The 25,962-nt window shown below is 32.3% G+C and overlaps 2 long non-coding RNA genes across 13 annotated transcripts; both read left to right on the forward strand.

Annotated features, from left to right (window-relative positions):
• Window positions 1–9,458: 9,458 nt before the first annotated feature.
• On the forward strand, window positions 9,459–10,631 carry LOC120193778. 2 transcript variants are annotated; one of them, XR_005522903.1, is made up of 3 exons: window positions 9,459–9,541; window positions 9,636–9,769; window positions 9,890–10,631. It is a non-coding gene; the product is annotated as an uncharacterized LOC120193778 (long non-coding RNA). The 2 variants fall into 2 exon arrangements; XR_005522904.1 differs by having other exon boundaries at window positions 9,487–9,769; window positions 9,890–9,994; window positions 10,385–10,631.
• A 1,332-nt stretch (window positions 10,632–11,963) lies between these two features.
• Window positions 11,964–19,875, forward strand: LOC120193776. 11 transcript variants are annotated; one of them, XR_005522897.1, is made up of 20 exons: window positions 11,964–12,193; window positions 12,575–12,695; window positions 13,474–13,549; window positions 14,476–14,587; window positions 14,674–14,716; window positions 14,856–14,930; window positions 14,999–15,134; window positions 15,227–15,329; window positions 15,551–16,163; window positions 16,357–16,432; window positions 16,555–16,661; window positions 17,038–17,174; window positions 17,342–17,397; window positions 17,640–17,759; window positions 18,291–18,320; window positions 18,464–18,759; window positions 18,921–18,931; window positions 19,019–19,093; window positions 19,225–19,322; window positions 19,733–19,875. It is a non-coding gene; the product is annotated as an uncharacterized LOC120193776 (long non-coding RNA). The 11 variants fall into 11 exon arrangements; XR_005522898.1 differs by lacking the exon at window positions 18,921–18,931 and having other exon boundaries at window positions 11,965–12,193; window positions 18,464–18,511; window positions 18,645–18,759; XR_005522895.1 differs by lacking the exon at window positions 18,921–18,931 and having other exon boundaries at window positions 17,016–17,174.
• Window positions 19,876–25,962: the final 6,087 nt, after the last annotated feature.

Consider the following 25,962-nt stretch of genomic DNA (forward strand, 5'->3'; position numbering starts at 1 on the left):
TTAATTTACGGATATATCTATGTAATTTGAATGAGTTAATATATTTAAATAATTATAAATTCTAAATCTTAAAATCTATTATCTTCGGCCACTCTCAAGGGTGAATTCCCTCTTGTAAACATCAACCATACTCGTATCTTTCTTATTCTAAAGGTACAAAATCCAAGAAGAATGACTCATTTTCGCCAATAAGTCTTTGTAACGTCCTGTACAAAATTATCTCGACAATTATGCATTCATGTATAGACGAAGCACAAAGTGCCTTCATTCCTTGGAGGCTCATAACCGATAATATTATTGTTGCTTATGAGATTTTACATTCTTTCAAGGAGACGCACTGGCCGAAACGGTTCCTTAGCCCTTAAACTTGACATAAGCAAAGCGTATGACCATGTGGAATGGTTTTTCATTAATGGCATTATGCGCAAGATGGGTTTTTCCGATGGATGGATTGACTCGATTATGACCTATATCTCTTCCGTATCTTTCTCGGTTATCTTAAATGGCAAGTTCAGTGATTCTTTTCATTCAACAAGAGGCCTAAGACAAGGTGATCCATTGAGCCCTTTTATGATCCTTATTTGTTGTCACACCCTAATTTAGGGGCTAAAATTAAGAAATTATAAAGTATTAGATTTAATTGGTATTTTGGAAGGAGAAATTGAAAAATTTCAAAGTTGATAGACCATTTTAGGAAGTGCAGAAAATTCAGTGACTAAACTCATAGTTTAACCATTTTTATTTTGGAGAGAATTATAAACCTTGTCTCCGTATGTTTATGCAGAATTTTCCATTATTCCCTTCCCCTCAACCCTCTTTTAAACTCCGATCTACTCATCATCCGACCTCCGTTCGACGAACCGAAACCACCATCGTGTTCGTTGTCGACTGATGAACAAAATCCCTCAAACCTATCGTCATGAATCAGCGTCGTTTGTTGTTAATTTCAATCAGAAGTATCGTCGGTTTTAACTCAATCTCCGTTGGTTTTTCGTCGATTCACGTCAATTCGACCACCCGGTTTTCGATACCTCCCACACCATATTGTTCCTTGCATCATTCCTAGTCCGTCGGTGTCCTCCATGTCTCCGTCATCGCCGGCGCGTGGAGGGTGAGAAAGTCAAAGTTTCAAACGTTTCGAAATCGAGCTCTCCACCGTTCAAAATTGTGAACCGAGCTTAGTAACTGTCTCAAAATGCCTTAAAACAATTTTTAGAAAATTTTATGGAATTTTTTGGAACCGTAACACTGTTCACGCGCCCCACGCGCCACCCCTTGAGAGTGGGCTTCGTCTGACAGCAAAAAAAGAAGAAGAAAGAAAACCGGTTTGATCGGTTCAACCCAACCCGGTTCAACACAACCCGACTGACCGGCCCGAACCGTTGACCCATTGACCAGCGTTGACCGTTGACCATTGACCGATGTTGACCAGAACTTTGACCAGTGTTGACCGGCCATTGAACGACCGTTGACTTTTTCCGGGTATACCTATTATGAAGTTTTTTGATGTTCTGAGTCTGTTTTTGGGGTTTGTTTCACCAAATTCGAACCCAATAAGCTGTTTTCACTGATTTATCATCCGATTCGATCCATTTTTTTCATAATTAAGCTCATTTTTTTATGAAATTTATATTGTTATGTATTTGAGGAATTATTGGAAGTTAAATTAAGGATCGAGGGCATTCGAATGGAATTTAATGGTTGATTAGTATTGCACAGAAATCGAGGTAATACATTACTACATTTTCATGCTTTATGGAACATGTTGGTTTTGGTAAATGCATGAATGAATATGTTTGGTCTGATTAGGGTTTGTAATTAATTCATACACTCGATATGAATGCGGTAAAAATTCGGTAACTGAATACGACTCGTATGACTAATATAAGAAATTGAGGGATTGTTAGAATTAAATTACAAGTTCTGTAATTAGTGATAAAGGAATCAACCCTGGATATGTAACTTATATTTTATATCATCAAAGGTTAAATGTTAAAGGTACTTAGACGAGAAATTATGAGAATACTCCGATTTGGTAAAATTACGAATATACCCTTATGTTGTAAAATGACAAGAATTACCCTGGAAGTTGGTTAATAACTCTGAAAAAGATATTGATCTGATGAAACTACTTATGTGTATGGAAAATGCTAGTTTTGCTTAGGAAATTCAGATAACCGATTTTTTACCCCAAGAAGGTTTGTGCAAGATACTAGAAGTATGTTAATGAATCATTTCAAGATCAGAGAATGTTCGAAAAAGCAATTGACCGTAGGATCTCTAAATTAAGGGCCTTAATTATAAATATTAAAAATAAAATTAAAGAATAAAAAAACTCAATTATAATATATATATATATATATATATGATAGAAAAATAAGGACCCTATAAAAATGTGGGTTAGTGGTTGCTCAAGTTGCACCCCTTAATAGCCGACTCTGATTGCTATGCACCAGTTGGATGACAGAATGGTCGTCGATGAGGGATATTGTGATGATGTCGCAAGAAGCCAGACCCAAGAAGAAACTACTAGAAAGTGTAGGTAATGGAGGTAATGTGGGCCATGTTGGGACTGCTGATGCGATTGACGATTCTTTAGTATAAAAGCTCATAGTAGCATGTTAATATTGATTTTTTTTTTTGGTTTATTTTAAAATGGCGGAAAAAATAGATATAGGAAAAGTGACTTTTCTTTTTATTTAGTAGAATTTTCAAGTGTTTTTGTTTTTAATTTCTCATGTCATATTTGAATTAATATTATTATGACAAAGTATATTTGAAGAGTGTTAATGATGTTTATCACTAATCAAGGACCCATAACATGAGTTGAAAAGTCAAGTTTTTGAAGAAAAATATAAAATCACATCAACTTTCAAGAAAAAAAATAGTATTGATAAAGTTTAATTTAAAGATGATGATGATAAGTTTATTTTGAAACTTTTAAAATCTATTAAAATAAATTTTATCTCTGTATTATCAAGAGGTTGATCAAATGGAAAAAAATTCTCTAAAATAAAAAATTTTATATTGGAGAAAATTTGGGAGAGAATGAAAGGATGGATAAGCTACTCAATTTCTTCTCCTTAATCATATTGTATGATAAGAAATTAAGAGAAAATAATTATGATTTTTTTATATTATTATTATTATTAATTTTTTTTAATTTCAACTCAAAAATCTTCTTTTATGCTTAATTGGATTTAATTCCTTTTCGTTTTGATCTATATTTTATTTAATAAATTTAATCATATTCTCAATTGAGCCATAGATTAGCTCTCATATGTTATCTCAAATTTTTGAATAATTATGTGTGTTATTACTCTATTCGATTAAGAGATAAAAAACCTAAAAAAAATAAAACATATAAACATAAATGATTTTAATACGTAAAATTTTGAGGATGGAAGTCTTTAATATATATATATATAAAAGGTATAATTACAAAAGTAGTACCTAACGTTTGACTATATGCTTATTTTGTTCCAATTCTTTTTAGAGAAATTTGGCCTATAACGTTTCATTTTGAGCAAAAAAAAAAAACTCTTACATGAATGAAAATTATTAGTCAACAAACGGTCAATACATAAAGTTGACTTAGCATGTACACTTGGATAAAATACTGATGTGGCATATCCATATCATCATGCCATGTCATCAAAAATGCCTTCTCAACAAATACTCATACACAAGATGACATGTCATTTTGCCACATCATCACACCACATTAGCACTTTTAAATTTAAATTTATATTATATGATTATTTTTAATTACATTAGATCGTATGATTGGTTTAAAAATAAGAACGGAATCAAAATTTGCAATTACAAGGTATTAAACCTAGGTCTCATGGGTTAAGGCTTAATGCTTTACCACTAGAACAACATGCTAAGTTGATATAATTTTACAATATTCTTTACTTATGTTATACGCATTGGTTTATACCTTTTAATTTTAGGGATGAACTTGAACGGTTGATCGGGTTGGGTTGTCGACCCTTCTGAGGTGACCGGACTGATAAATCTGGTTTATGTGCAGCGAAACCAGATTATGGGGGTTTGGGCGCATGGTTGGAGTGGCGCCTACAATCTGTGTACTGTTTGTGGAATGGTGCAGTGTTCCATTTACTTGGTTGACTTTATACCCATATGTGTAGACTGCCAACTAGCATGTGTTTCAATTTTTCATCTGGTTTGGTGTTGTGTTATGGTGAAATTGTTTCAGTGCCAAGTTTTGTTTTTGGTTTTGGCACTTGTTATTTTGATATGGATGTCTAGTTTGTGATTGGATTCGCTGTATTCGATTATGTTAAGGTACACTCTTTTTCTCTATTTAGGTTTATGGTGGTTTTTTAATGAGTCCCTTATCATCGTCATCATATTCCAGAAAAATAATTTAAATAAAATTGGATGGGTCTTTTCTTTTTAATTTTTTTTTAAAAAATCAATATTTTAACAATATAATTAAAATTTATCTTTTTACAATTAATATTTTGAATATCTAATTAAAAATTAATTACGTATATCATTCTTTAAATTTTAAATTTCATAAAAATTAATTTGTAATTAGATTATTAAAATATAAACTGTAAAAAATATTTTTTATTTATATTATTAAAGTATTAAATATTAAATAAATTTTTAATTACATTATTAAAATATTAATTGTAAAACCAATAATTTTTAATTATATTATTAAAATATTAATCTAACTAAAGATTAAAAGGATTATATACGTAATTTTTAACTTGTAACTAATTATAGAATATTATAAATTATAAATATTATTTTCGAGGAAAACATATCAATATCCAAGTTAAAAGGTATAAATCAATGCGTATGACATAAATAAATATTCTTGTAAAATTAACATTATATATTGTCCTAGTGGTAAGGTGTTATGCCTTAATCTACAAGTAGGGGCGTAAATGAACCGAGCTTGAACGAATAAAATTGTGTTCGTGTTAATTTGTTTATTTTTAAAGGTGTTTATATTCGGTTTGTGTTTATTTAATTTTTTTAATATCATGTTCGTGTTCGTTTATTCATTTTTGAAGGTGTTCATGTTTGTTCATTTAACGTTCACGTATGTGTTCGTTAAACGTTTGTTGTAACACCCCTAACCCGTAACTGACCCAAATACGAGTCCGAGATGTCACATTTTCTTTTCAAATCATTGACTATTAAAAGTAGGAGAAAATTTGAACTATTATTCGTATTAAAATGGTGGAACTCTTGAATTAAAGTAAATAATAAAACTTACATTCATATTTAAATAAACCCTTAATTATTTACATAAATACAAAAAACTATAAGTTTACAAAATAGATCAGAGAATTTCAATTTAAACTTGTAGTACATGCCAACAGTTTACAAAATAACAAGAAACCTACATTTAAATTGTTTTGGTATGATATTCGGGGGAGTATGCTATCCTCGACTAGCTTTAACATTATGTTTTCTTTAAACCTACATGTGAAACAATCACACGCTAAGTCGTTAACTTAGTGAGGCAAGTACGAGCTAAATAAAACTTTGAAAACGAAATCTTTATTTATTTCATAGAAACATTTCTTAAGGGATTCAAATTGCTTTTCATAACAAGAATGTATATTTTTATACAATGTTCGATTTATATAACTTTGTTTTCAAATGCCCAATGTATAATATTGAGAATTCTAGATATTTGAGTACATTGAGGTTGTGCACTAATGTTGTTACCACAACTCACATAATTTGCACCGAAGTGCTAAATATTCCCCCCCCCCAAATGATCACATAGTTTTGTCCCGAAAGACCACATATAACCCTCAACTCTTGGCATGCCAACTATACCTCTAGTCCTCATACATATACCTTGGGCTTTTAACTACATAATTATTTATCATTTCATTATTCAAAGTGTATATTGTTCACATAGGCACTTTCACATCGGGTATTTTTATATACACTTATTCACATATCACAGTTTTATAATCATGTACACATAAACATCAAAACATAGCTTAAGTAATATAACTTGAATAAAACATTATAAAATATAACATAAAAGGAATTGAATGGTCTCCGATCGAAAACTTTGAGGTTGGCTTATCGCAAGTCGCCCTCGAATCTAATATAAAACAAATGAGTTGCACTCACATTTGCCTCACTGAATTCCCAAACAAAATCTTTATCACTTTTGATCAATAATCTATAACATCGAGTCGTCCGGAATTTGTCTTTGTTCGATGTCTACACAAGTACAATCAAAATGAATATCACAGTTAATATTACTTATAACCAATCATTAATAACTTAAGATGAAAGAAGCATCTAATTCATCATTTTAGGCGCACTAATACGATACCTCTCCTATAGTACCGATACTTCCCTTCTATGGTATCGCCTTGAAGTATCAGTATTGTTCTTCCAGTACTGATACCCTTACCCTGAATTTACCATTTTAATTTCGAAAATTAACCAAAACTTACCCAAATATCCTACTTTTATCTCTTTTATGCCTTTAAACTCAACTTCATTAATCAAAACCAACTTATCTCAATTTAATACTTCTAAATATCCAAAATCTCATTATAACACTTGAATCTCAAAATCACACCATTTTTGCTAACAAGTTCTTAATCATTTATAATCCTTCTAACTCATTAATTAGACCCTTGACAGGTCAAATTTATCAATAGAAATCCAAAAACTAAACCATATCAACAATTCCCTTAAAAACTCATTATATATATTCGTCATTATTTAACAATTCCCTTAAAAACTCATTATATATATTCGTCATTATTTCACTCATCTTTTAGTTTTACTCCACCTAAAGCTTCCCTTAAGCTTATACACCACCCAAGTCTTCACAAGCAAACCGAAATTTGAACAAACAAACAACTTGAAATCACTTACCATAGAAATGGAGCTCACGGGAAGAGAATATAACAAAGGGGTTCCAGATTTTTCTTTCCTCCTTTACCACACGTGATATATATGCCTTTAAAAAGGAATATAATATTATTTTCATTCAAAAAGACCATAATGCCCCTCCAATATATCATATTTGATAACAATTCCTAATCAAAATTTCCAAAATTAGACCTTGAATTATTCAATTATTCTACTTAAACCATTAAATTTTAATTCCTTATATTTTGGTCACTGACCAAATGTTTGGGGTGTTACATTTGTGAACATGTTTGTTTATCACTCGTTTAATGTTTAGGTTCATTTAAAGTTCGCGAACATATTCGTTTAGCATTCGTATAACATTCGCGAACATATTCGTTTATATATGTTCATAAATGTTACCAAACAAACAGAATAAAAAATAAAACAAAATCACCACCTGGTGCATAAATTCAATTGCAAGATAAAATTAAATTATACAAACAAGAGTAGTTTTAGGTTCACACGACACATATGTTTTACTGAAGAGACAAAATATGTAAATATTTGAAATTACAATAGAAACAAAAATACTTGGGATAAAAAGCACAAATGCATAATCAAAACAATATTTATGGATTTAATAATGAAACACAAGCATGTAAAGAGTTTACATTATAAAATGGAATATGGTTTGTGCAATATTCCCCCCCCCCCCAAATGGAATTAGAGCAAATTGATAATTCATAATAAGAATGAAATTTCTCATCTATATTAAATTTATACAACTTTCCAATATTAATTAGTTCATATTATCAATCACGTGAATTTACATTATAAAATTCGTTTTCTAGATTACATTAGGGGTTCTGCGACTTTAGTGAGATTAGAAATAAATCTTATAGAAAGAGATTATAAACAAATTTTATAAGAATAAAGTGAATCTGAGGGATTATAATACCTTTTCAATTTTCTAAGAAGAAAGTGAAGGAGAATGAGTTGCAGAAGTCAAAGAGACAGCCGATGAAATAAGCTGAAATTCTAATAACAAGATTTTATCAAAAGAAAAAGAGAAAAAGGAGATAAGCATGAATCTAACAATGAAATCTTATCTGATTATTACCACAAGGAGAAACATTAATGAAACAAAGGGAAATCTTACAAACCCAATAATGAAAACTCCTGTAAATAGATTAACGGAAGTTTATGATTTGATAAATCTTAACACATGATAGTTTAGGTGTTGATAAATATCGTAAAAAAAGAGAGGAAAGGAAGCTCGAAATAGATGAACGGCTGGAAAAGAAAAAGAGAGGATAAGGAAAAGGGTTTTTGTGTTACAATTAGGGAAATTTGGTAAATTATACAATTGGTGATTAAACTTCTTAAGATTCATAGTTTAAACTCCAAATTTTACCATGTATTTAATTTAGTATGTATATTTACTAATATTTAAAATGTAAAAAATTAAACGAGCTTGTTTATGAACATATAATACGAGCTTTTTCATGAACCTATAAACGAGCTTGTTCGTGAACATAAACGAACCAAACACACCTCTGTTCTTGTTTGTTCGTTTATTAAACGAATATAAAAAATTTGTTCATACTCATTTATTTAGTTTAATAAACAAAAATAAATAAACGTTATACGAACAGTTCATGAACGGTTCACCGAACGTTCTATTCATTTACACCCTTATCTACAAGACTCACGTTCAAGACTTAGTAATTTACAAATTTTGATTTACTCCCTTTTATTCTTAAATCAATCATATGATGACATTTGTTATCATTTGATCTGTTCTAATTAATATGTTTAAAAATAATCATACGAAATAAATTTAAGTTTACAAATGTTGATGTGGTAAGATGATGTGGCATGTTGCTGATGTGTCAAAATGATATGCTATCATGTGTATAAATATTTGTTGACGTGATATTTTTGGATAACGTGTTATGTTGTTATAGATGTGTTACGTCAGTATTTTGTGCACTTGTACATGCAACCAGCTTCATTTATTGACCGTTTGTTGACTAGCGATTTCTATTAATGCAAGAATTTTTTTTGTCTCAAAATGAAACGTTAAGGGACAAAATGACCATATAATCAAACATTAGATATTATTTTTGTCATTATACCTAAAAAAAGTAAAAAAAAATATATTTATTGATATTAAATATAAAATTTAAATTTGAAAATTTATTTATTTATTCTTTGACATGTAAAAAAGAGAGAAGGTTTTCATGCATATTTTCCTGTCAAGTTGATTTGAGCCTATTGCTTTTTTTAATTAATATGAGGTAATTACAAAGTAGTATTATTCAAGGATAATTCTTAACTATTTTACATTTAATATTTTTATCGCTAACATTTATGATGTTCGAATTCAAGACCTCAAAATAGCACAACAATATCTTTTATATATGTGGATTGGTTCGTGTCTAAATTTGACTCATTGTTGTTAAAAAAAGGTTAGGGCTCAACCAGGCCCAACATCAACTAAACCGACTTAAAAGTTAAAGTACCCACAACGGTTATAAATTGATCTTGATGCATTTATAAATAGATTCGTTGCTCTGCGTTACTTGATAGACACGGGTATCACATTATATTACTTCCTCTTTCCCGCCTCAATCCCGAAGAGTCGAGGGCAAGTCTCTTTGTACGATCTCTTTTCAGAGCTTCAAATTTATTGTTTCTTGCGAATTGTGATTGGTGATCGCTAAACCCCAGTATACAACCATGAGTAATTCTAGGGTTTTCTCCGGTGGTGCTCAAAGATCTGGGTCGGATACTATTAGAAGGACAAGGTTGGAGAACTTTATGTGCCATAGTAGTCTTGAAATCGAACTCGGCGAGTGGGTTAATTTCATTACCGGTTAAAACGGAAGTACATATCTCATCTCTCTCTCTATATATATAAATTGTGTATTTGATTCATGTTAATAAATTTCTTGGAATATGATACGAGCGACATGTTTGTTTTTTGGTTTTTTTTTTGTGTCCTTAGGAGGGAAGAACGCGATACTGACTGATTTATGTAAAGCGTTCGGCAGCAGCGGTAGAGAAACTCAAAGCGCTTCGAAGTTGAAGGGATTTATAAAACTGTCTGCAGGTTTCTTCTTCTTCTTCTTCTTCTTCTTCTTTTGCTTTTAATTGTTTGGCTTAGTGACGGGTAATCTGTTTGATATATCTGATATATATATTAATTCTCAATTATGCGACTGTTCAAGTGGATATTAAAAATGAAGGAGTTGATTCTTTTAAGCCAGATATTTTCGGCGATACCATTATTATAGAACGCATGATTACCGATTCTACGAGCTCCACTATTTTGAAAGATTGTCAAGGATTGAATCATTTTCTTCCGAATTTTCTTTAATGTCAAATGTTCTGTATGTGTTGTACTAATTATGTGTCATGAGTTTCTTTTGATTGCAGATTGTAGTGCTAAAGTAGTTAAGGTATTTACTCTATCTTGTCTTAAATCTGAGGCATTTGACAGGTAGAAAAGTTGCCAGCCAGAAAGAGGACCTCCGTGAGCTGGTTGAACATTTCAATGCGAGTGTTTGGCCTAAGAATTAAGCATGCTTTAAGTTTCTTAATTGCAGCATTTTGTTGTTTTCTTGTTGGTACATGATCTGTCATCCTGTACTTAATACAATACTTCATTTTTTTTTTTCTGAATTAGGTGTATATAACACTTGTTTTTTTTTGACCCAGTTTTAAAAACAAATCATTTTATTATATGTTGGTGCAACTATCATTCTGTTTTATTTTTAAACTAGTGATCTTCTTCACACTGAATCTGATAGTTCGAAGTTTTTTGTAATTTTCTATTTAGTTCCCACTCGTATGTAACTTTCTTTTTAATTTTCTCAGTGAAGTTTGTGTACCCCGTGTAGAGTGTCCATATCTACATTGTGATATCAAACTTGTGATCATTTCCTTGATCTTATTCTATCCAAGTTGTTAGTTGTGTACTCTTCCTTTGTCTTTCTCTTCGTTCTACATGAGATGTTGATACCTAATCATTATGCTAGTTCTATTTTTTCTTTCTTTATATGTCCCCTCGAACTTTCCTTTATCTTCTCTTATAAACCAGTTTTTCTAATTCGTGGCTGTTTGGATAAAAGTAATCACTTACAAAGAAGTCATTATGTGTTTTGCAGTAGTGTAATCAGTTTTCTAACTGTACTCACTCATTTCCTAGTCACACCTTTTATAATTTCTTCTTTTTGATCTAAGATGTGACATAATAAAGTCATACATTTCAGGTGGGTTTGGAATTGACCTGATGACAATATTTGATTGTGCATAACACCATACTGTGACAATATTTGATGGGTTTTTTCTTCTAAGAGTCTTCTCCATGTTTAACAATTATTGAGAACCATTTTTCTTTGATTTTACACTTGCATTCAAAACTATATTTTCTTGTGTGCTTAATTACACACATATTTGAAAATTTGCATTCTACGTACTGTAGATTGATGTTGAGAATCATACACAGGTCTCCTTGAGGTTCTAAACCTTGAGGTCGTGGGATCAAGTCCCACGGAGGGCATTTCATAATTTGGAGGTCTCCTACGGAAGCTGCTCTCAACCTGGTGTTGGGGGCAGCCTACTATCTTACCTCCCCCTTACCCCATACATATGGGAAAAAAGGGACAGCCAATCATACACAGGTCTTTCATGGTTTTTTCTTCAACTTGACTTGTTAGTATTTACTTTTTGACTGCTGATGAGGTACAATTCATTTTGAAATAACATTTATGTTAAATTATGATTTTTCTTACATAATATTCATGTATTGTTTGCATGTTTTAATTTGATATTCTGTGAAGAATAACTGTATTCTGAGTTCAATTAGAAATATAGCTATTTTTATGCATGAAAGAACATAGAAAAATAGGATCTTACACTCTATTTCATGTTAACCTTTTTCATTTGTAGCAATATAATTTTTTTTTGTGATTAATGCTTTCCAAACTTCTGTTCTTATATTTAACAATTGCAAGTATGAAAGATGTTTTTTTTAGAAACTTTGCCTTTTGAATTTACATTCAATTTTTTGTTTGTTTGCTTGTTTTTAATTACTGAATTTTCATCTCTTGTTCATCATAAGCAAGAAATGAAAAGCTTGAGCTTGAAGAAGAGCATCGCCGTGGCAATCAACAAATCCACAAGATGTTGAATGATGTTAGGATGCATGAAGAACAAGTTCATGATATTCAGGAGAATCATACACAGGTCTTTCATGGTTTTTTCTTCAACGTGACTTGTCAGTATTTACTTTTTGGCTGCTGATGAGGTACAATTCATTTTGAAATAACATTTATGTTAAATAATGATTTTTATTACATAATATTCATGTATTTTGTGCATGTTTTAATTTGATATTCTGTGAAGAATAACTGTATTCCGAGTTCAATTAGAAATATAGCTATTTTATGCATGAAAGAACATAGAAAATAAGATCTTACACTATTTCATGTTAACCTTTTTCATTGGTAGCAATATAATTTTTTTTTTTGTGATTAATGCTTTCCAAACTTCTGTTCTTATATTTAACAATTGCAAGTATGAAAGATGTTTTGTTTTAGAAACATTGCCTTTTGAATTTACGTTCAAGTTTTGTTTGTTTGCTTGTTTTTAATTACTAAATTTTCATCTCTTGTTCATCATAAGCAAGAAATGAAAAGCTTGAGCTTGAAGAAGAGCATCGCTGTGGCACTCAGCAAATACACAAGATGTTGAATGATGTTAGGATGCATGAAGAACAAGTTCATGATATTCAGGAGAATCATACACAGGTCTTTCATGGTTTTTTCTTCAACGTGACTTGTTAGTATTTATTTTTTGACTGCTGATGAGGTACAATTCATTTTGAAATAACATTTATGTTAAATAATGATTTTTCTTATATAATATTCATGTTTTTTGTGCATGTTTTAATTTGATATTTTGTGAAGAATAACTGTATTCTGAGTTCAATTAGAAATATAGCTATTTTTATGCATGAAAGAACATAGAAAAATAAGATCTTACACTCTATTTCATGTTAACCTTTTTCACTGGTAGCAATATTTTTTTTTGTGATTAATGCTTTCCAAACTTCTGTTCTTATATTTAACAATTGCAAGTATGAAAGATGTTTTGGTTTAGAAACTTTGCCTTTTGATGTACTAATTTAAAGAACTGTTAAACTAGGATCGTCCTTGGTGTATTTTAGACTAACTTTCTCCATCCAACTGAAAATAGCTCTACCATGTTGCTTCTCTTTTGTTTAGATCCTTATTTTTTTATTATTCCTTATCTAGTTGTTAGACAACTAGTTTAATCTGTTAATATAAAATGATAGGTGAATGTCTTGTTTAATTCTAGTATACTTTAGAGGAAGATAGGATTCTTTTTTTTCTTTTGTTGCTCTGCAAGCTGAGGAATCAGAAATAGAGGAACAAATAAAAATACTTGAATATGTTGTTGATAGTGTCAATGCAATGCTCACTAAGTTATTCACTTTTTCATTATCCCCTGTTACCACTTAGTTATTCTAGATCTATTTGACCGTTAAAATATTTTACCTTTCAGTTTGAAGGATAAGGAAAACACTTTATCAGAACATCTCTCAGTAGAAATGGATGCAATGAAGAAGATTAATGAAGATGTATGAGAAAGTTTACAGATTAATAAATTTATATGAATTTGAATTTGCTTTTCCATTTTGACTCTTTGGTACTGAATTATGATTTTTATAATACAAACGCGCATATGATATTAATGACTGCATATGAATACTGTTCAACTATGTATTTATGTATTTATTTATACATGCATTGCATTTTATCTATATTTTTAATTTCCTGACTGCCGGAGGTCTTCCAAGGAAGCTACTCTCAACCTGGCGTTGGAGGCAGCCTACTACCCTACCTCCCTCTTACCCCATTGCATATGGGAATTGGGTTTTGTTGTTGTTGTTGTTGTTGATAACCTTCTATGTTGTCTTTAGTTGGTATTTGGTAAACATTTAGAAGATAAATGGTCATGGAAAATGAAAGGGCCTGGTTCCTTCTTCAAGTTGAGTTCTGACTGCAGTCATCTTTCTTTTTTTTAAAAAAAAACTTTTTTACTTGTTTATTTTGTGTGGTGAGGATTTAGTTTAGATGGTAAAGGTTTTAGGGGATAAGTGACAATGGAAAATGAAAAGGTACAACATTATAACATGCCAAGCAAAGATTACCAAACATTCTCAAGTTAATTATTGGTTCAAACTCTATATTCGAGCACTTCTGACTGCTGTTAATTTTCCTTTTAAATCCTTTTTTACATGTTCAATTTGTGTGAAGAGGAGTTGGCTTAGATGTGGTAATTTCACGTTTTCATCATGAATTTTTAACTAAATCCTGCAATTAGGAAATTTATTTTTTAACAACCTTCTCTGCCTATTTCTTTTATTATAATCCAATGCAGTGGTTACTGGTTGGTTAGTTTAGCTGAGTCAATGAGCTTCATCCATGAATCTTTTTCATGCTTGCTCTTAAGAAGCAATTGTAGCGGGCTTATGTGTAGCACTAACATTTTTTGTATTCTCAGGGTAGAGCTGAAAGGCAAGTTCTTGTTGAAGATTACAACAGGGGAAGGGTATTGCATTTGATCGAAGAATACAGAATGTGTTGGTGATTTTCACCTTAGATGAGTTTGAAATGTAAGTCGATAACTAATTTCATTTGTTGTTTCATGTCTCATCCTTTTTAAAGAAGTTACTTGGTATGTGCATTATTGTCTTTGTAGGGACCAATTTTTAAGGGAGTGAGAATTGAATTTGGTTTGAAATGTAAGTTGAGAACTAATTTCATATGTTTGTGCTCGTGGGTGTACTAATTACCAACAAGAATTACCTTCATCTTCACAAAGCATATCTTTTAATCTTTCTCTTTGTTGTCTGTATCTATCGCCTGGAAACTTGAATTCAGAAATTGAAGTTTCTGTTTCAGAATAGGGTCCATTACGAAAATGTCATGAAAGAAAAGGTTCTTCCTCAAATCAAGGTTGATATTTATGCCTTCTTAGATTTAGTAACCAATTGTAGCCCATGTTATATTTTGCAAAATTGCAGGAGAGCTACAGAAAGGCTTCTGTCATTTGTTTTGAGAGTGAAATTGATGCATAGAAGACTTGGATGGAAGTACAACCGAGCAACTAGATGCCAAACTTAAGAGACTGGATCAAAGACTTATGCATGAGGACAATCGGTATGGGGTGGTTAATTTCCGATGTTTCACTTTGAAAATACCCCAATATCTGCTAGCAGTTGAATTCCATGTTAACTTTTGATTTTCTGCAGATATTCAGAATCAATTGGTGATCTTAGGATGTTGTATCCGGAGAAAGAGCGTAGAATTTTAAGAAAACTGCATACTTATAAAGCCTTTCGAGAAAGATTAGATGTAAGTTCCACTGTTGTTCAATTTTCCCTGAATTTGACAATTTGTCTCAATGAGGTGGCTAACCTTGTTCCAACTGGGTTTTGAGAAAGGACCGTGAAAGAGATTAAGGTCAAGAAAGACCTTAATAGAGTCATATATATATTTTTTGTAATCTCGTCTAATCTTTTCTAATATTTGGAATTATGGATTGTGATGTGAACCTTTTTCTGATTGTTTTGTAGGTTATATGGCATTTTGCTTCATCATAATGTCATTTCTCCTAATTTTGAATTCTGAAAGAAATGATTGGCGGCTTACCTCAAGGCTTTTTTAAGGTTTCTGGAAGTTTATTAGCTTTTTCCTTTTTCTGCTTCGGTTGTTATATTGCAGGCTTGCCAATATCCTCTTGATTTGCATAGGAAAAAATTTCAACATGATGCAGCGCTTCTAAGATGCGAGTTGACTTGGCAAATATGTATCATGCTTCTGTCAATCATTAATTGTCTTTCATTATGATTATTTATTTATTTATTATTTCTTGTTTGGTACAATTAGATTTAATGGCCATTTTGGGAAGGAAAGTGTCAACGGACACATTAATGTTAATTATGATGAAAAGACCCTACATTAATGTTAATTATGATGAAACTATATAAATTCTACTTGTGCTTTTGGGCGTACTTACAATTCGCTACTAATGCATTTCGCCTGGTCAGTGGTCACTCTGCCCTTTTAAAGTCCTAAGCTGTCTATTCAACATTTAACAATGGGTTTCCTGATTCCATTAGGTTTAACAGGTTAAAATGCCTCAAGATGCATCAAGCAACACTGTTCGTGATACAAAAGGACTTTCAGGTTTTTAAATTTCCCGTCCCATATGCTATTTCGAATTTGTATGGACAGTAGTTTTGAAATATGTAAATTGACTTTGTTGTTGTTTTTCTTTGCAGAGTAAGTTTTTGTAATTCCAGGATTTATCTCTCTTAGCTTATAGAAATAATTTTGTCTGGAAGATCTTCACATCACCGATCCATTTTCCCTTTTATAGATTAAGTACCATGAAACAAAGCAGGGTGAGATTGATCATCAAATTCGTGAGCTTTCGTCTGCATCAAGCCAACAGGGTCTCGACAACTCTTATTATTTATTTATTTGTTTTACTTGAAAGAAATGATGATGATGTGTTTTTTTGTTCCCCTAAACCTTTTAAGGTCACCTTTGAACTTGATTTTCTTTTCTTGGACAGGTTACAGCTTTTGGTGGTGATGGAGAGTGCTATGTCTTCGATGTGAAATTAAGAGGCATCACTGTGCATTTACCGTGCCTCCTATTGGTCTAATTGGTGCTCATGTGGTGAGTGATGGAAAATTGCTATAGAAAATTTTGACTACACTTCTTATGCCTACGAACTAAAGAACTAAATCTTAATTTGTTAATATAAGATCGGCTTGTTCATTTGGTGTTGGCTACAGAATGCTGAATGCTTTTCAGATTTTCCTTTCACAGGATTTCTCTGTTAATGGTATAGGCTATTTAGAGACTTTTATAGTGAAAGAACATTTGCTCGCAGGAGTTGTATATCTCTTTTGATTCTAGAGGCTTTTTCCTATGAAAGTTTCTCAATTTTTAGTTTTTTTCTATAGGTACAACCATAGGTATCATTGTTTCCATATTAAGTAATTGTTGACGTCTGGCATTTGTTGTTAGTTTTGTGGTTATTGTGCTGCAGACATTAGTCAATGGTGATACATGGCTTCTGCTGTTGAACAAGCTATTGGGAAGATGCCAAATACATTCATTGTGACATTATTATAGAATGCATGATTATTGACTCTACGAGCTCCACTGTTTTGAAAGATTGTCAAGGTTTGAATCATTTTCTTCCGAATTTGCTTTAATGTCCAATGTTCTGTATGTGTTGTACTAATTATGTGTCATGAGTTTCTTTTGATTGGTGATTTGGTTGCAGATTGTTGTGCTAAAGTGGTTATGATATTTGCTCTATATTGTCTTACATCTGAGGCATTTGACAGGTAGAAAAATTGCCAGCCAGAAGGAGGACCTCCGTGAGCTGTTTGAACATTTCAATGTGAGTGTTTGGCCTGAGAATTAAGTATCCTTTAAGTTTCTTAATTGCAGCATTTTGTTGTTTTCTTGTTGGTACATGATCTGTCATCATGTACTTAATATAATACTTCATTATTTTTCTGAATTAGGTGTATATAACACTTGCTTTTTTTCCCCAGTTTTAAAAATAAATCATTTTATTATATGTATGTGTTGTACTAATTATGTGTCATGAGTTTCTTTTGATTGGTGATTTGGTTGCAGATTGCCGTGCTAAAGTGGTTATGGAATTTGCTCTATATCGTCATATATCTGAGGCATTTGACAGGTAGAAAAATTGCCAGCCAGAAGGAGGACCTCCGTGAGATGGTTGAACATTTCAATGTGAGTGTTTGGCCTGAGAATTAAGTATGCTTTAAGTTTCTTAATTGCAGCATTTTGTTGTTTTCTTGTTGGTACATGATCTGTCATCATGTACTTAATATAATACTTCATTATTTTTTCTGAATTATGTGTATATAACACTTGCTTTTTCCCCCAGTTTTAAAAATAAATCATTTTATTATATGTTGGTGCAGCTTTCATTCTGTTTTATTTTTAAACTAGTGATCTTCTTCACATTTAATCTGATAGTTCGAAGTTTTTTGTAATTTTCTCTTTAGTTCCCGCTCGTATGTAACTTTCTTTTTAATTTTCTCAGTGAAGTTTGTATACCTTGTGTAGAGTGTCTATAAATACATTGTGATATCAACTTGTGATCATTGCCTTGATCTCATTCTACCCAAGTTGTTTACTCTTCCTTTGCCTTTTCTTCGTTCTACATGAGATGCTGATACCTAATCATTATGCTAGTTCTATTTTTTTCTTTCTTTGTATGTCCCCTCTAACTTTCTTTCATCTTCTATTATACTACAGTTTTTCTAATTCGTGGCTGTTTGGATAAAAGTAAGTCACTTACAAAGAAGTCATCATGTGTATTGCAGTAGTGTAATCAGTTTTCTAACTGTAGTTGCACATTTCTTAATCACACCTTTTATAATTTCTTGTTTTTGATCTAAGATGTGACATAATAAAGTCGTACATTTCAGGTGGGTTTGTAATTGACCTGATGGCAATATTTGATGGTGCAGAACACCGTACTGTGACAATATTTGATGGGTTTTTTCTTCCAAGAGTCTTCTCTATGTTTAACAGTTATTGAGAACTATTTTGCTTTGATTTTACACTTGCATGCAAAACTATACTTTCTTGTGTGCTTTGATTTTACAGGTTCAATTTGTGTGAAGAGGAGTTGGTTTAGATGTTAAAAGGTTTTAGAGGATAAGTGATCATGGGAAATAAAAGTCCAGCTTTATAACATTCCAAGATTATGGGACATTCTCAGGTTAAATCAATATTAAAGATACTCTTCCGTCTTTGATTACTTCTTAATGAAGTAGTGTTTTTTTATAAAAAACAAACAAACAATTTTTTTTGCATGTGAAATTTGTGTGGAGAATAGTTTTGACATATGTAAATTGACTTTATTTCTATTTTTCTTTGCAGATTATGTTCTTGTAATTTCAGGATTTATTTCCTTTAGCTTATAGAAACAATTTCATCTTGAAGACCTTCACATCACTGATCCATTTTCCCTTCTATAGATCAAGTACCATGAAACAAAGCAGCGTGAGATTGATCATCAAATTCGTGAGCTTCGTCTACATCAAGCCAACAGGGTTTGGGCAACTCTTGTTTTATTTATTTATTTGTTTTACATGAAAGAAATGAGGATGTTGTGCTTTTTTATTCGCCTAAACATTTTAAGGACAACTTTGAACTTGATTTTCTTTTCTTGGACTGGTTACAGCTTTTGGTAGGGGTGGAGTGCTACATCTTCTACGTGAAATTGAGAGGCATCCGACTGCGTTTACCGTACCACCTATAGGTCCAATTGGTGCTCATGTGGTGAGTGCTGGAAAATTGTTACATAAAATTTTGAGCACACATCTTACGACTCGGAACTAAACAACTAAATCTTTATTTGGTAATAAAGATTGGCTTGTTCATTTGGTGTTGGCTGCAGAATGTTGAATGCTTTTCAGATTTTCCTTTCTCTAGATCTCTCTGTTAATGGTATAGGCAATTTAGGGATTTTATAGTATAAGAACATTTGCTTGCACGAGTTGTGTTGAAGCTTCTTTTTTATTCCGGAAAAATCACTTAATTTTTTTTAGTCTGCTCATAAATCTCTTTTGATTCTAGAGGCTTTTTCTTATGAAATTTTCTCCATTTTTAGTTTTTTCTATAATTACAACCATAGGTATCACTGTTTCCATATTAAGTAATTCTTGATGACTTTCTGGCAATTGTTGCAGTTTTGTGGTTATTATGCTCTGCATACACTAGTCAATGGTGATACATGGGTTCCTACTGTTGACCAAGCTATTGGGAAGTTGCTAAATGCATTCATTGTGAAAATTCTCAGGATGCTGGCGCTCTTAGAAAATGCGAAAAGGAGGCAAGATATAATTACTTTCTGATTGTTATACATAGGTTTTCGAGAACAAGGTGAAAGGAGGAGAATTATAATTTTCTTAAAAAGCCTCCTTTCATGGTATTGATGTTTCAGTACAGTTTCCTTGATATTTGGTTCTGCTTTCTTTGTACGTTAATTATACCTGACCATTCACTCCCCCAGACTAACCACCCAACTACTGAATCTCTTTTACATTCTGATAATCCAAGTGTTTTCAATGTTTTGGTAGATGTGGTAATTTCATGTTTTCATCATGAATTTATAATCTAAATCCTGCAATTAGGAAATTTATTTTTTAATGACCATCTCCACCTATTTCTTTTCTTTTATAAATTTCTTTTATTATAATCCAACGCAGTAGCTACTGGTTGGTTACTTTAGCAGGAGGCTATAAGCTTGGTCCATGAATCTTTTTCATGCTTGCTCTTAATAAGCTGCGGCTTATGTGTAGCACTAACATTTTTTGTATTCTCAGGGTAGAGCTGAGAAGCAAGTTCTTGTCGAAGATTAAAACAAGGGCTGTTGCATTTGATAGAAGAATACAAAACATGTTGGAAGTTTTCACCTTAGATGGGTTTAAAATGTAAGTCGAGAACTAATTTCATATGTTGTTTTATATCTCATCCTTTTTTTTAAAAAAAAATTACTTTGTGCATTATTGTCTTTGTAGGGACCAATTTTTAGGGGAGTGAGAATTGGATTTGGTTTGTAAATCTAATTACATCGTTTAGATGGATTTCAAGTTGTACTAGTTCCGAAAGGTACAAATCTAAGATCTCTAACCTTTTATTATAATTTTTATTTTGCTTTTTTATGTTTGTGCTTGTCATATTCTGCCTGAAGAATTTTGTTCACTTCTCAAACCTAAGATTGTTCTCATCTTTGAATTCAATATAAATGTAATCGTAAAAATTGAATTGAAGAATTTACGATCATTTGATTACTTAAAATTCCATGTTATTGGGATGGGATTTAACTGCCATCTCATTTGCCCAACTATTCTATCCAGATGTTGTTATGCTAAAGCATGTTTATAACAAATGGTTATAGGAATGATCAAGTACTGGTTTGATTATTGAAAGTGACATAGCAATGGAATAGTTACATGATATTGTAATTTGGATGCTGTTTTTGCTTGTTCTCTTCCCCACCTGCTAAACATGGATTTTCATTTGCTTGGGTGTTCTATTGTTCTCAGGTTTTCAAGCAGTTCAGATTGTAATGAAAAACCTTAGAATTGGTCGTCTTTGATGTTATTCCACATCCATTAAGTTTTCGGTTTTCTTTGGTTTTATATTCATGTTGGTATGTTCACTTATCATCAGTTGGTTTTAGGTTGGATGCTTAACATGGTATTAGAACTTAGGTGTGTTATGTTATTCTTGCCTAGTCTCATATAAGGTCAATTACGTGTAGGCCCTTGTTGAACTTAGTTACATGAAATAGGGAATGTTAAGAGATATTGTCTCACACCTATGAAGTATTTAGGTTTTTTTGGTCTTATATTCTAGTTCGGCTCCACTGCCCATTATCGATTGGTTTTAGGTTGGATGCATACATTTTTTCCTTCTGTTTAAAATTCTTTTTCAAGCTTAATACTAGTCTAAAAAGCGTATTTCCTTGCACATAATGTCTATCTTTAGAAGTGAAATTGCGCTACTGTCACTGGCTCTGTGTGCCTTATTTCCTTGCATAGGCTTGTGGGTGTAATAATTACCGATGGCAAGAATTCCCTTCATCTTCACAAAGCATATCTTTTAATCTTTCTCTTTGTTATATGTATCTCTTTTTGGGTTCATATATATATATATATATATATATGCTAGGACGACCTATGATCCATACTTGTGTTTTGCAGAAAAATCGTTTGGATGTGGAGCGTGATTCCATGGTTAAGAGAATGAGACTAGAGGATGTGCAGAAGTCACATTCTGTTGATGCTAGTGTGTTGCCTGAGTCAATGGTGATACATGGGCTCCTGCTGTTGAAGAAGCTATTGGGAAGTTGGTAAATGTATTCATTGTGACAAATTCTCAAGATGCTAGCGCTCTTAGAAAATGTGCAAAGGAGACAAGATATAGTTAGTTACTTTCCGATTGTGATACATAGATTTTTGAGATCAAGGTGAAAGGATGAGAATTCTTATTTCCTTAAAAAGCATATTTTCATAGTACTGATGTTTCAGAACAGTTTCCTTGATATTTGGTTATGTTTTCTTTGTCAGTTGATTATACCAGATCATTCACTCCCCCGGATGAACCACCCAACTGCTCAATCTCTTTTACGTTCCGATAATCTTACTGTTCTCAGTGTTTTGGTAGATGTGGTAATTTTTTCCCTTTTGTTTAAAATTCTTTTTCAAATTTAATACTAGTCTAAAAGGTTTGTTTCCTTGCACATAATGTCTATCTTTAAAAGTAAAATTGTGCCATTGTCACTGACTCTGTGTGCCTTAATTCCTTGCAAAGGCACGTGGGTGTAATAATTACCGATGGCAAGAATTCCCTTCATTTTCCCTAAGCATATCTTTTAATCTTTCTCTTTGTTGTTTGTATTTCTTTTTGGGTTCATAGTTGCAGAAGCGGTTGACTTTATGCTCCATTAACTTTTTATTCATTTACTTCTACAACTATTGTGTGGAAACTTGAATTCAAAAATTGAAGCTTTTGTTTCAGAATAGGGTACAGTACAAAAATGTTATGAAATAAAAGGTTCTTCCTCAAATTAAGGAGGCAGAGGCAAAATATGTGAAACTAGAAAAGAATCGTAAAGTTGTATTTATGCCTTTCTAGATATACTAACCAATAATTTGAGTTGTCTTTATCATTTGTAGTTCATGTTATATTTTTGCAACATTGCATGAGAGCTATAGAAAGACTTTTGTCATTTGTCCTGAGAGTGATATTGATGCTTTAGAAACTTGGGTGGAAGTACAACCTAGCAACTAGATGCTAAACTGAAGTGACTAAATCAGAGACTTGTGCATGAGGGCAATCGGTATGGGGTGGTTAATTTTCGAAGTTTCACTTCGTAAATACCCCAATATCTGCTTGCAGTTGGATTCCATGTTAACTTTTGATTTTCTGCATATATTCAAAATCGATTGATGACTTTAGGATTTTGTATCTGGAGAAATAGCGTAGAATTTTAGGAAAATTGCATACTTGTAAAGCCTTTCGAGAAAGATTAGATACAAGTTCCATTGTTGTTCAATTTGCCATGAATTGGACATTTGGTCTCTATTATACAATGTGGTGGCTAACCTTGTTCCAACTGGGTTTTGAGAATGAGCCTTGAAAGAGAAAGGTCAAGAAAGACCTTAATAGAGTTTTGTAGGTTATGCGATAAGTCTTATTAGTTAGAAATTTAATATAATAGTAACACTTAGAAAGTTAAATAGATAAGGATAACTACTAGTTAAATAGACAAGGATAGCTTCTAGGTAGTTTATTTCTAATAGAAAACTTACTCCTAATTTTTCATATAAAAGCAAGATGTACTTTCACCTATCAATATACGTTTAAGACTTCTCTTTTCCACTATGTTGATTACTCTTTATCAACACGATATCAGTTAGGTGAGCGATCCTTCTCCTTAACCCTAATCGCCAATCATGACTTCCGCCTCTTCTTCATTGGATGTCACTTTGGAAATTCTCGTTAATTAGCCCAGTTCGAACCTCTCCGATGTTTCTTACACCTCTATCACCTATCACTAATTGAATGGTGACAATTATATCCCTTGGTCCCAATCAATCAACCTTTATATAACTGGTCGGCTCAAACATCTTATGGAGACCACACCAGTTCCTACTGTGACGGATCCTCAATATTCAACCTGGCTAAGTGAGAATACCATGATTATGTCATGGCTCATCAATTCCATGATTCCTTTCGTGGGGGAAAACTTTTTGCTATACTAAACAATGGTTGAAATTTGGAGTGCTGCAAAGGCGATGTATTTGAATCTGGAAAATTCAGCTGCCCTAGTTGGGTTTGAGTGCCAACTTGCCAATCTCAAACAAGACAACATAACCGTAACTCAATATTTTATTGTAATGTTGCGATTATGGCAGCAACTTGATTTGTTCAAATCCCATGAATTGAGGTGTAGAAGATGCCCGTCTATTCAAGAAGATTGTTGAACAACGTCGGATATTCCAGTTTTTGTCTGGTTTGCATCGGGATCTTGATGAAGTTCGGGGATGAGTGCTAGGACTCAAATCTCTTCCTTAAATCAGGGAAGTGTTTTCTAAAGTACGACGCGAAGAAAGTTGACGTACAGATATGCTTCCTGATTCGCAACCCGCTGAAGGATCTGCATTGCTCACTCACTCTCAGAGTACAACTCGACCAAAGACGGGGAGACCTTGGTGTGACTACTGTAAGAAGGTTGGCCATCTGCGGCATTCTTGTTGGAAGTTACATGGCAAGCCTACTGATGGGAAGTCTACAAAACAACATCAACGGTGTGATACTCAAGGAAATTGTATTGTGAATACTGGTTTACAAGTAAGTTTGTTTACTAAAAAACAAAAGGAAGAGTTGTAACAGTTTTTTAGTTAGTTAAATACTCATTCCCAATCCGTACCTGCAAGTATAATTCCTTATGATACTTTGGCTAATAAATCCGCCACTCCTACTTGTATTGTGGATTCTGGTGCAAGTAATCATATGTTAGATGATCTTTGGCTCTCTTTCTGGTGTTGCCAGTCATGGGTCTATTCGAATAATTCCGGACATTTTTTATCTCATGTTCTTTGTGTTCCCAATCTCACTTGCAATCTTATCTCCATTAGCAAGTTGTCTGTCAATTTATGTTGTACCATGAAATTTAACTATAATTTTTATGAATTTCAGGGTTCGAGCTCAGGGAAAGTGATTGGTAGTGATAGACTTTGTGGGGGTCTTTACCTACTTCCAGCAACTTTATTTTCCCAACCACCTTGTTTCTTTAATGTTATACAACAATTTCCTTTACTCGAACCTTCAACCGATGCTATGTTATTGCATTTTCTTTTAGTACATCCCAATTTCTTTTATCTTGCAAAGTTGTTTTCACATTTGTTTGTCAATAAAAGTCCTAAATATTTTTCTTGTGATATTTGCCCACTTGCTAAAAAAACTAAGATTGTTCTACCTTCTCCATATTATTCTACCTTCTCCATATAAACCGTCCAAACCATTTATCATGATCCATATTGATATTTGGGGACCATCCTAGGTCGCATACTTACATAAGTTTCAGTGGTTTATTTCATTTATTGATGATCACACTCGTACTACCTGGATCTTTCTCATAAAAACTAAATATGAAGCTTGTGAAATATTTAAACGGTTTCATAAGATAGTTGAAGCCCAATTTCAGTGTTCTATCCAATTGTTTCATTCTGACAATGGTATTGAGTGTTTTGCCAATGTTTTGGGTTCTTTCTTTCAGGAAACCGAGATTATTCATCTTACTTCGTGTGTCAATTTTCCTCAACAAAATGGGATTGCTGAGCGAAAAAACAGGAATCTTCTTGAGGTTACTCGATCACTTCTTTTTTCCACAAATGTTCTTTTTTGGGGGAAGCCCTTTTAATTGCCACTTATTTGATTAACCGTATCCCTAGTAAACCGTTACAATTTAAGTGTCCGAGAGATGTATTTCTACAATTTTCCCCCTAATTTTAAATCAATGACTTCATTGTTATCCCTTAGAGTTTTTGATTGTACTGTGTTCGTTTATAACAATGTTTCTTTCAGGTCCAAATTAGATCCTTGAGCATTTCGGTGTGTTTTTGGGTTATTCTTCGACTCAAAAGGACTTTCGGTGTTATTATCCTCGTACTAAGAAATTATTTATTACTATGGACGTTACTTTCTTTGAAAAAATACCGTTTTTCCTTAATACTTCTATTCAGGGAGTCATATAATGATTGTACTGTGTTCGTTTATAACAATGTTCCTTTCAGGTCCAAATTAGATCCTTTAGCAGTTCGGTTTGTTTCTAGGTTATTCTTCGACTCAAAAGGACTTTCGGTGTTATTATTCTTGTACTAAGAAATTCTTTATTAATATGGACGTT

Source organism: Hibiscus syriacus, unplaced genomic scaffold (genome assembly GCF_006381635.1).
Source record: "Hibiscus syriacus cultivar Baekdansim isolate YM2019G1 unplaced genomic scaffold, ASM638163v2 tig00116996_pilon, whole genome shotgun sequence".
In the NCBI taxonomy this organism is placed as follows: Eukaryota; Viridiplantae; Streptophyta; class Magnoliopsida; order Malvales; family Malvaceae; genus Hibiscus; species Hibiscus syriacus.